The sequence below is a fragment of the Xiphias gladius genome, chromosome 1 (genome assembly GCF_016859285.1).
Source record: "Xiphias gladius isolate SHS-SW01 ecotype Sanya breed wild chromosome 1, ASM1685928v1, whole genome shotgun sequence".
Lineage (NCBI taxonomy): Eukaryota > Metazoa > Chordata > Actinopteri > Istiophoriformes > Xiphiidae > Xiphias > Xiphias gladius.
In genome coordinates this window covers 14,076,300-14,088,386 of record NC_053400.1, presented here as the reverse complement: position 1 = coordinate 14,088,386, position 12,087 = coordinate 14,076,300, and the positions used below count along the sequence as shown (strand labels likewise).

General features: G+C 41.3%; 1 protein-coding gene across 2 annotated transcripts in view; it reads left to right on the top strand.

Moving 5' to 3' along the window:
- The window catches only part of spata17 (spermatogenesis associated 17), a 42,035-nt gene extending 36,471 nt beyond the window's left edge, over positions 1-5,564 (top strand). For both annotated transcript variants that reach the window (XM_040135004.1, XM_040134995.1), the window contains exon 10: positions 5,437-5,564. The gene's annotated coding sequence lies outside the window, so the exon portion shown is untranslated. The remainder of the gene's footprint in view (positions 1-5,436) is intronic.
- Positions 5,565-12,087: the final 6,523 nt, after the last annotated feature.

Here is a 12,087-nt window from a genome sequence, read left to right as displayed (position 1 = left end):
TGTTGCATTAGTTGTGAATTCTGCATCCGTTCCCTGATTAATGCGATTGAGAGAGATGACAAGACCTCTCTGAAGCATCTCTCTGTCTAATTCCATCTATCACTCCATCTCACTTACTCTTTCCTCTCATCCCCTTCTAATCCAGCCAACACTTCTACCTGTAGGACAGAACAATTAATGTGCCTTCTCATTTACTAGCTCTCTTACCCATATGTTTTCTTTTTCCCTTTTCCTTCTTATTCCTCTTCAAACAATGTTGTTTTTCTCATACATCTTTCGTGCATCATATTACTACCTTATGAGAGAAAACTGTGTAGAGTGAGTGTGTGTGTAGGTGTATGTGTGCATGTAAGAGGGAGACCATGCTGTGTGTGTAATTTCTTGTTTGTACATGGTTCCAAACATCTTTGGCCACTGCAGAGCAAGGGAGAGATATATAGAAAGACAGACATGTTGAACAAGAAAGAAAAAGATTGAGAGAAAAGGAAAGAGGGGGGAGATGGGAAAAACAGGATGATAACAAAAGCAGCTCGGATTTCACAGACGCATATTTCATCAATCATGTGAATAAGTCGTGGTGATTATGCACATCGGTGGCAGGCCGAGGGGGGGCTGATTACCATACACCATAAAGGCTGCTTTCTTATCTCACACACACTGATTAGTTTCTGTCTGCAGATAGCCTCTCACTCTCTCGCTCTCTTTCTCTCTCTCTCTCGCACACACACACAAACACAGGAAACTCATGGGGTACATCTATCTCTGCCATACACACACATGCAAAACTGCAAACACAGGCACGCACACACACACACACACACACACACATACATACACATGTAATACTACTAAAATCATAGGTAGCCTAAATTGAATTTACCTGGTGGCAGTAGGCAAACCCCAAGAGCCAGATGGGAAAAGTTCACTTAGCCTCTCTTTGCTTACTGGTTTTACTCAATAATCAGAATAATCTTCCAGAAAACTGTGATAAAACCATGTTGAACTGAAAGCAATGCATGTTAGAGGTGCATTTGGGTTCTGAGTGGCACAAATGACAATCAAGGATATTTTTTGAAGAAAACATGCAAGCAATGTGACAAGAACGCAATCTAGCTGATAAACTGTTTGATGAGATTTGTGCATTGTATTTTAAGTAGCAGTTTGCTGACACGGTTAGAGAGGTTTTATAGGCTGTTTCTACAAGTTACATCAAGTTCTGATGTGCCTCCAAACTGCTGTGAAAAATGACACAGAAATAAGATTTTGAAATCTCTCCTGTTGTGGTTATGTGAAAACCATGTTCCATCAAATTTTCTTTTTTATTTACTGTTAAATATTTCAATGCTCTTTTTTATTTCATGACTCCAGTGTGCAGCAATCTCAACAATAATCCACCATAAAAAGACAATTGTTTTATATCTTAAAATAAGATTCTTTATAAAAAGGAGAAGCATTCTGCAATAGGCCCTTTATACCTTTGCAGCTGAAATTTATGCCAACATGTGCAATATATTGTCTTCTTAATTTTATTTTATTTTATTTTTTTGGTGTATTGAGTGGTCACTATGAAGCTGAATTCAAATTGTCTCATTGTCTTACTCTCCAGCAGATTTGTTGTGGACCTTTTTGGTACTGTAGGTCATTTTGCTAGAGCTGTGGCCTTTACATGTTGCAGAACAAGAGAGAGAAAGTGAGACGGAAGGAGGTGAGGCTGGGGCAAAATTAGCTACGTATGAAAGGCCTCGCTTTATGTCTCAGCCAGGGAATTAGAAATTACTCTTTTCTCTTGCGCTCCACTCTCTCTCCCTTGCTCTGATATGTAATGTAAACTAATTTGGTAACCAGGCTGGAGCTGCGTTGCGCTGTCTGAGTGCCTGCATGTGAGAAGTGTGCCTGGGACGCATTAGGGCCTCCTGACAGCGGCCTGGGTGAAATAAGTGAAATTAATGGAGCTCCTTTCATGTCGGACAAGGCCGCAGCACCCCTTTCACGCCACGTACAGTCACAGAAAAGTCAATACTTTTTTATTACTCCTCGCTTGCCCTACATTCCTCGCTACAAGTGCTCTACTCACTAATTGGTTTCAGTTTGCAGAGAAAGAGAGAGAGGGGGAGAGGACTCCATCCCGAAGAACACTGAAGCAAATAAATCAATCTCATATTTTTTCTCCCCGCTGTCTTTTTTCATTGAGTAACATCATGGCAGAGAGAGGGAGAGATGAGAGAGAGAAATCGAGGAGAGAGGGAGAGGGTAAATGGTTGGTTAGAGCATGCCTGGTCCCCAGGGAGCATAATGATATCTGGGAGCCTGTTAATGGAGACGAGTGGTTAAAGTGGTGTGGGGCCCTGGCCGGGTCACCCCTGGGGGTTTCTAACCAGCAACTCTACTTCACTTGGATGCTTGCGCTCTGGGCTCAGAGGCACAATGGAACATCCCACCAAAATACAATTTCAGGCAAACGCTTTGACAGATTTGCAGAAAATGACATTTGATTCAACTGTGTGGCGTTGTTGGAATAAGTTTTTCAAATGCATAAAGGCCTCTTTAGCGATTGTTTGTTTGGTGATGCATTTCTCAAGCCTTGCTGCACCGACATCATTCGGTATTTAAAACGATCACGAATATTGTCAGTATGTGTTGTTATCTTGTATTGTGACACGTGGAGCTGAATTATTAACACATAATTAACACATCTTTCTCGAAATAAATAACAATGTTTTTCAGCAACATACACATATACTATGTGAAGGATTTTGAATTTGACTACTATAGAAACTGTATAATTATGCGCTTTTGCAATTCTGTGTATGTGTGTGTGTGTGCGTGCATGTGTGTGTGTGTGTGTACTGTATGTATGTGTCCTGTCTGCCAGTATGCTGTTCACTATTGTGCTAAGCTTAAGTGGCAGTGGGGTTAGCCTCTTTCAGAAACAGCAGAGCCACAAAATGATGTGACACTTTTAACCCCCACCCCCCTCCCATCCAGCCAGCCCACCGTCTCCCACAAACAGACACACACACACACACACACACACACACACACACACACACACACACACGCAGCCCCCAGTTAACAGGAGGTTCCACCAGTCTCGTTTTCTTTCTGCATCCCAGCTTTCACAGCTCTAGAGCCCGGGCTAGGGTAGGTTTGGGGGCTACAGCATGTATGTATGTTTGTGTGTGCGAGTGTGTGCATATGTGTGTGAAGGAGCTGTCACACAGGGCTGGCATCACCATCCACTTTGCCATCTCTTCCTCAGCTTGACAAGTCCCTGCTCCCTACCCTGTGGTTAACACACACAAACACACACACACACACACAGACATGCAGACATTTTCTGTCTGTCTCTGTCTCTGTCTCTGTCTTACTCCTCTCTCACACACACATCTGATATGTGAACACACTGATCACAAACTCACATTTATTGTTTAAATGCATAAAATCAATAAGTTCATAAGCACACACATCTATCCAGATGCACAGACAACCACATGCTGCGTATTACACAGTGAGTGTGTCTGACAAAACATGCAGTGTGCTCTGGACAGTGACAGTAACACATCACATCACATCATTGTTACTGAAAAATTGAGCTTTCATTTTAAATTTAAACTGGGATTTGATTCATCTTTTGTGTGCAAGAGCTTCTATTTTTGTGGCATTACAGTGTGATGGTCATCATGTGCTTGTGTTTGTGTATATTTGTGTATGTGCGTGTGTGTGTGTGTGTGTGTGTGAGAATTTCTCGGCAGTTGTTGGCGTCAGATCGCGGAGGGGTTCTGTTTGTTACAAGGACAGGCTTGTCCCCGCCCCCAGGCGTCAGCATTATGATGATTGTCATGGCGATGGAGTGTGAGTGACAGGCGGGATCACATGTGGTAGCCGGGGAGCAGGAAGCCCGAACCGCCCCAGTCCTTGACATTAGTTTGTCCTTCATCAAAACTTTACACTCGTTTATAACTACTCACTCCCTCTGTTGCAAAATGTCTCTCGTTTACTTCTTTTTTTTTACCATCTGTGCCTCTCATGTAATGATCTCTCTTTCTCTCTTTTATTTCTATTTCTCCTGCTCTTTCTCTCTCATTTACATTTCATTAAACATTGTTATATTTCCTCTTACCTTTCCCTCCTCATTTCTTTTTCTCTCTCGTTTGCTTTTCAGTCTTTCTTTTACTGTCTTCCTCCAGTGCCAAGTTAAAGATATATTTTTTGGTATTTTTTCTGGACATCACACAACTTTCCAGTTAATCTAATAAATCAGTGAAGAGGGCAAATTGGAGAACAGGTCGTATCATTTCACACCTATTTAAAGACACACACAGTCACGTGCACAGTGCTTTCCCCAAGCAACCGGGCAGATTTTTTTGTCAAGATGTATGTGTTGATGCAAGCTTATGACTGCTTGTATGTGTGTGTGTACATGAATGCGAGTGTATGTGTGGGCTTTGGTGAGAGAGCTAGAGCTTGTTGTGCATCACAGCAGAAAAGCAGGTCAGGGTTTGCACGGAGACTCGGGCATTCATCATTAGCCTGCTGCCGCTGCCGGTAATGTTGCCCGTTACAGCCATGATTAAGAGCCCCGCTTAGTTCCAGCAGCCGGTGCAGATGCAAAAACACACACACACACATGTGTGGTACCAACTTCCATCTTTGGTACTTTTACAGAAAACTCTCTTTTACGTCATCACCCAGGTCAGCTTGTGTACATGTAAGTGTGTGTGGGTTTGTTGTTTGGGGGTTGTACTGGTCATGGTCTTTAACTACGAGCAGGCTTCAGGGCCTGATGAGAAACCTGTCACAGTCACTCATGAAAAGAGCAATTCACCAACACACACACACACAACACACACACACACACACACACACGCACGCACACGCACACACACACACACACACACACACACACACACACACAAACTGCAGGAAGTTGCACACAGTCTTGGTCAGTGTGTTTGGGAATCATAATGAGTGAATGTTCAATGTTATCCCCATTTATGAAAGCAGGAAACTTATACCACACCACATTACATCTCCGAATTCTAACTAATTCAAACTGACCTGTTAGATTTATAAAAGGATTCAGTACATATCCAGCATATATGAGGCAAATGCAGCAGGTGAGTCACAAAGCCACAGAAAAAATGCATTCATGTAAATTGAAAGACAGTCGCCTTCCATATTGCACAGGTCATCTCTTAGTTGTCTTGGGCTTGTGATTGGTTTGCATATTTGAAGTGGGTGACCATGGGTGTTTGGCTTTAACAATCTTTTTGCCTGATTATTGGAGTAAGAACATTGATATTTCAACTTAATCAATGCTAAAAAAAAAAAAAAAAGATTTAATGTCCCTCGGTTTCTTTGTTTATCCCATTTTTCTCATCTTCTCTCCATCCCTCCTCCTCTTGTCCTCTCTGCCTTGCCTCTCCTCCCCTCCAGCCGTTCAAGACAGTGTTTGCCACCTACAACGTCTTTGATAAGTTCACTCGTCTCTACTCCAAGACAGACAGCATTGTGTAATACACCTCCTCCTGGCCTGAGAAAATTAAGAGAAGTACAAATAAATAAACCGCTTATTGCTTATTGGCTTTAATATATTATATTTATTACAGTGCCTGATGTGTTCGTGTGCACCTCATGTAGCCTTTTTGTTAAAGAAAACACACTTCACAGTTCTCTGCTGCCTAATATGTTAATCAGTAACTGAGTGGGAATGTGCGACACAAGCATGTCTAATCTGGTTTGTGAGACAGCATGTGTGCCTGCAAGCAGTGATAGTGCCAGCAATGGAGAAGTTCTCCCATGCTATTTACCAACAGGTCTGCACAGTTAAAAATTGGTTACTGAGGCCACTGCATACTGTATATTTAGTTAGACATATCACACCATATAACAATGCACAGCATAGAATGAGACTGAATTGCTGAATACTTGGTGTGCCTTAGGTCTGTTGTCACTACGTGTCGATTCTGTATTACAAACCAAATTCGTTTCAGGAAAGAATCACCCACATCACAAGTATATTTTTAAAAGCATTGGCATAAGTCCAGTGTGCTTTCCAGCAATAACAGGCCAAAAACTTTGTAAAGCAGGATTGGTGCATGATATACTGTAATACGGGATGCTAGAGTTTTGTGGTTATTGATGCTACTTGGATTTGAGATCACACCATAGCTAAAAATGATGATACTGTGTATTCTATGACTATTATTAGTAATGTACCTAATCTACTAATTAATATAACTGTTGGTTACAATCACAATTGGTTGTTTAGTCTATGAAATCTCTGCAAAGTGTGAAAAGTGCCCGTCACAAGTTTCCAGAGCCCACTGCAGACTCCTAAAGTATCTTGTTTTGTCTGACCAAAAGTCCAAAACCCAAATATATTGTGTTTAATATCATATAAGAGTAAGGAAACCATAAAATATTCAAATTGGATAAGATGAAACCAGTGAATTTTTGTCTTTTATGGTTAAAAACAATTTTTTGATTATCAATTGTTACAGCTCTAAAAAAGTATCTTACAAATATCTTCCACAAATTTACATCATCTTTGTTTAGTCTGAACATTTTTTTAAGACTTGTGAAGCTTATTTAAAATTAGAGACTGAATTATTTAGACTAGCACTGAACTTGTCTGGAAGCGAAGACTTCACGTGACAAGTCCTCCTGCCTGGCCCTGAGGCACAACTTCCTCATCAAGTTGTCTGTTTTAATGGCGAAGTATAAAATGAGTTCAAAGTCTGTCTTCTCAATCACTGACTGTCCCTGGCACAGACAAGACAGTCACACATGACACAAAAGTTTTATCATAGACTCTTCCTGTTAATTCTCTAACATGAACTTCCCCCTTTCTCTGTCTCGTCATCGTCTTCACTCTTCCTCACACCCGTTTCTTCTTTCCTCTCTGTCTGTCTCTTCACTTCTCCTCTCCCTCTCCTCCATGTTGCTGGCATTCCCCTGGGCCTGTGCTATAAGGCGTGGAAGAGGAGCAGAGACAGAGCATTTAGTAATGGCTTCTTAATGGGCTTGTCGACAGCCACATTAGAGCGCACAGGCAGCGGGCGAGGCCGGGCAACGATATGCCAAGCCAGATGCCATGCCAGCTGTGGCACTCCGCTTTCTCACTCACGCTCTCATTTGTAATCACATTTTTCATATGGATGGACGCCATGTGCGTAAAGGAGAGAAAGCAGACAGACAGGCATGTCCCCTCCCAGTTCCTGTTAGTATATTCTTTTCATCTGCTCTGGTCAGTTTTTTTCCCTGTTCTGTTTGTTTCTATTGGTTCTTCTGCACTCTGTTCTTTTAATTCATGGTATCAGGCAGCAACAGAACAGTTTTCTAATGTTTTTTAACAGTGATGCAGTGGTATGAAAATGCTAAACTGCGATCAGTAGTCTGTGAATGCAACTTAAAGGGGTTTATCACAGAGTAATGGAGTGTACCTAAAACACTAAAAAGAGGTAACTCGGGACAAGAAACACAAGCCATCAGAGGAGCATACAGGTTTAAACAAACTCCCAGTTTAGACTTGTTCCTGAATATAGAACAAAGGCAAATCCCACCATCTGTTGTAAAGACCAATCATAGATTATAGACCGACTTCCTGGTTCAGCTGACCTGCTGTGCTTGCCATAGCTCAACTGATTCTGGATTTTTTAGACAGATATGATTCAACATTTCAGAGTTTAAACAAAAAACATTTATGTTGAGGCTCCTTTCTTTTTTTTATATATAATCGTGACCAAGATATGTACTGAGTGGGACATTTTATAGTTATATCCAACATCATGTGTTTACATCAGGTTTTACTTTAAAATTAGTTGTTTTAGATAATCTGAATAAACAGCTGTTCTGTTCACAACCTGTCTGATTGTCTGATTCCTCCTGCTGTTTGCCCTGTCTGTCTTCGTTTTAGCATTGTTATTGATTTCCCAGATCTCAGCAATTACTTGCAAGTGCAATGTTATCATCGCATATAGAAATTCAAGTCAAAACCATGAAAATAAGCTGTTAATCATCCAGAATTATCCTTTAAAGGTTGATTCTCAGTCAGATTCGATATCTATTAAAAGTTGTGTGCATATGTCCAGTTAGCAGATGACACATACAGAGACTCATTTTTTCACCATTACAACTAAACTAAAAGGATGCTTTGACACAAAAAAGTAAAGATGAAACAGGAGGGACTAAAGATGAGTACAGGAATACAAGTTTAAGTGAAATGAATAAGAAAGGGATGCAGGAGGGAAAGAAGGAAGAGTAAAAGGAAGGCAGAGAGAGGGAGGAGTGATTACATGAATAGATGGATGATTGAATCAATTAATGAATGTTAATGTGCTACAGTGTAACCAGGGACTGGAATGTCATTGCCAAAGGTCTTACAGGTCTCCAGTAGGGGGAGCCATGTGTCAGTGACTCCAGTCTGTCAGAGACCTTCATCAGTACAATTGTGTGTGTGTGTGTGCGTGTGTGCGTGTGCGTGTGTGTGTGTGTGTGTGTGTGTGTGTGTGTGTGTGTGTGTGTGTGTGTGTGTGTGTGTGTGAGCTGCTGAACACTGAATAGTCAGAAGGTGGTTCTTTGTTTCCTCATCTGATCTGATCTCATTGCTACCAAACCAAATTTTCCTGCGTCAGCGATGATCAAGTGTGATGAGGATGCAAAGAGAATAAAGTATGTGTGTGTGTGTGTGTGTGTGTATGTGTGTTATGTGTGTTTTTCTACGTCTGTGCATGTCAGGCTGTGCATGCGCATGTGTTTATGTGTGTTTATGTATTGGCAGCTGATAGTATTTTAGGAGCTGAAGCCTATATACAGAGTGGCGGTCCTCTACACCATATCGACAGCTGCCAATTGTCAGTCCAATGACTGACAGTTCTGTATTGATGGACAGGACCTGCTGACAGAGAGATGGAGGACAAAACAAAAGGAAAAAGAGCACCCTTGGTGGAGAGGGGCAGAGGAGACGGTGAGGAGAAAAAAGGCTGGTGGAGTACGCTGACTGGAACCTATGAAACTTTCTCAAGGTCATGGTAAGGAGAAAAAAGAGAAGAGCAGTGGGGAGGAAAATGTCTAACCTTGATCTGGATCAGGTCTCATTCAGGTCTATCATGAGGGTACATTTTCTTTAGAAGTCCAACATTGAAAGTTGTTCCTCTACCGAGGATTCACTTACCTGGCATATATATTATGGTGAGGGTGATGCTCTAAAGGGAAGACTGTACATGCCATTTAGATTCATACTTCTAAATAGACACATTTTTTTCACTGGATCAGAAACATACCGACAATGTTAACACAAACCGTGAGAAATACACACATTGATATGACTGAAGTAAAACTCACACTTTTGTCCAAAGCATTTTGGCATTTTGACTTGTCATAGTAGGAAAAAGTACAGGTGTTACTAATGACATCCATGATGGCTTGGTTCTATTTAAGAGTCCCAGTGAGCTATGACAGTGTGACAGTGAGCCAGCATGAACAATACCCGACCTAGAAACTGAAGCAGCTAATTTGAATTCAGCCATCGTTAATTTTTAATTTAGACTTTTGATTTTTCTTACAGTGAAATGTCAAAATGTCTTCAGTGAAAAAGGCCTAAAGGCGCACCACCTAAAGTAAATATTAAGTGCATCAAAACGGACAACCAAGAGTGTGTTGAGTTCTGGTTTTGTCTGAAAAGGTGGGTCTTCAGCCTGCTGCAGAAGATGAGCAGTGGCTTTCGCTTAACTGACTTTAGTGAAGAGTTTATTCCAACACAGCGAGGCCAGGAAAGAGAATAGCCTTACATCAAGATGAGTGACTGCAGAGGAGTGACAGGAGGACCAGGTGTCCAAAGGATATGACCGTATATTGTAGGTAGGAAGTAAAGTGAAAGCGAGCTGCACTGGGGAGCCATAGTTGTCTTAAACTAATTATTTCTAATTCCAATTTCTGTACATATGAAAGGTACCATTTAACATATTTTTCAGAGCCTGTCTGAGTACAAAACCTTCTGATTGGCTTTGTGACTCACTGATTGGCTGACTTCCTGGTAACTGATTGGCTTGAGTTTTGTTTTTTTTCTGCACACCAATCTCAGAAACCCCTAATCTGAAATTTATCATAACTCTGCTGAGAAAGAAGGCACTAATACTCTTTTTTCTTGTTGTTTTCTCATTGTTTTGGCAGAGTAGTTTTGGACTGAGTTTACATCTTTGTGTCTTCTGATTGACCTTCGCAGTCCATCCTCAACACACACACACACTTCACCACCATAATATCTTGTACGTACACACACTCGCAGTACACACATTTGTGTCTATAGGTCTGTGTGTGTGTATGTGTGTTGCCTCACCTCAGGAAACTTGTGGCTAATTCCATTAGTGGGAGGAGAGAGTATGTAAATGAGGGGAGACAGCTGGTGGTGAAGGGAGGTTGATGGAGTGAGCCTGGGGGGCCACAGGCACACAACCACACACAAATGGGAGGGGGGGTTATGGGGATGATGTTTATACTGTATATGCACTATTGTACAGCTACACCCGAATTTTCATCAACATAATAAGGAAAAGTTTTCCTGAACGTTTCAGCCACGTCGCAAAATATGTGATATCTGCTCATAGCTACTAAAGCATGATTAACATTTTTATTGTTATATTTAGGCACCCACAATCTTGGTTAAGGTAAGGGGAAGAATGTGGCTTGAATCCTGAAATATGAAGTATTTGCTTTACTTACATTTAACCACATCAACAATCTTTTCCTAATCTTAATCAAAGTTGTTTTTTTTATGTCTAAACCTCATCCAACACTGACTGAGACTGAGGATGTGAACCCTGGTCTGCAGGGGCAAAGTCCTGCAACTTTTACACCTGCCATCGACCCCAACCACCTCCCTTCAACCTGCAGTAAAATGTAGTACTTCCTACACTCGAAAAAAACATTTCCACTGAGCGACTACATTTCCGTCCAAACGTATTTAGCAAAACAAATTAGTAATATATTTAAACAATTTCTACTGTTCACGGAAGACACACGCAAACACTTTTGCCCACAACTTCTGCGCATATGTGGAAAATTCCTACATATACATATGCAAAGTACTCAACATGTGTGTATACATGTTGGGGGCTGGGGGAAGACAGAGGGTCCAGATGATTGTAGAGATGGGTGGAGTGATCGATAAAGACAAAGAAGGAGGAAACGGAGACAAATGCAGTCACTGTTTATCATTCAGGAACCTCTCCTGGTGGTCACTGCTCTGCTTACACACAAACACACAAACACACACACAGGCAGGTGTTGGTCATAATCCTATTGTGTATCAGGAGTGACCACAGTATAGGACACTCTCATCACCTGTCACCTCACGCATGCACGCACACATACACACACTATAATCCTGTCAATAACTGTGATGGAATTTAGAGGGGATTTAATTTTTTATAAAACTAACAGCACACTGTGAATCATGGGAGCAAAAAGTAATGTCCTATACATGTGTATATACAGACACATTTCTCCTTTCTATTCTTTCTGCAATATGTTTTCATGTCACTTTGATCCATCTTGCATCCGTTATTCTACGGTTGCAGTATATCTGTTTACAGTCTATTCAAAAGCCTCAATAACAGGTGGCAATTTATATAATCACAGCATCCATTTTCACAGAAATTTTTATGATTCTTTTACTCCCTCATGGCAATTTAGCATAATATCATATGTAAATGATGGTGAAAGCTGCCTATGCGGGACTGCAAAGGGCTGATGGGAAATGGCTGTAGATCGGAGCTGTGAGGGTAAAGACTACTAAATGGTGCAGAATGTTCACAGACACACATTCAACTGTCCTAAAGCACAGGAGCAGCATGGTAAAACTGTAATTGGGTGGTTTTGCTCTTTAAAGTGAGATGTTGTTGGATGAATGTGATGTACTATGCTTGATTGACAGGAAATGAGAGAGGAGGCTGGGCAGTCTGTCATATCGCTAATGTGATAGGTAATGCCCCGAGGACACACACACACACACACACACACACACACACACACACACACAGACACAACAAAATGACTCTTTCAATCTGTCTGTCTGTACACTCCCAC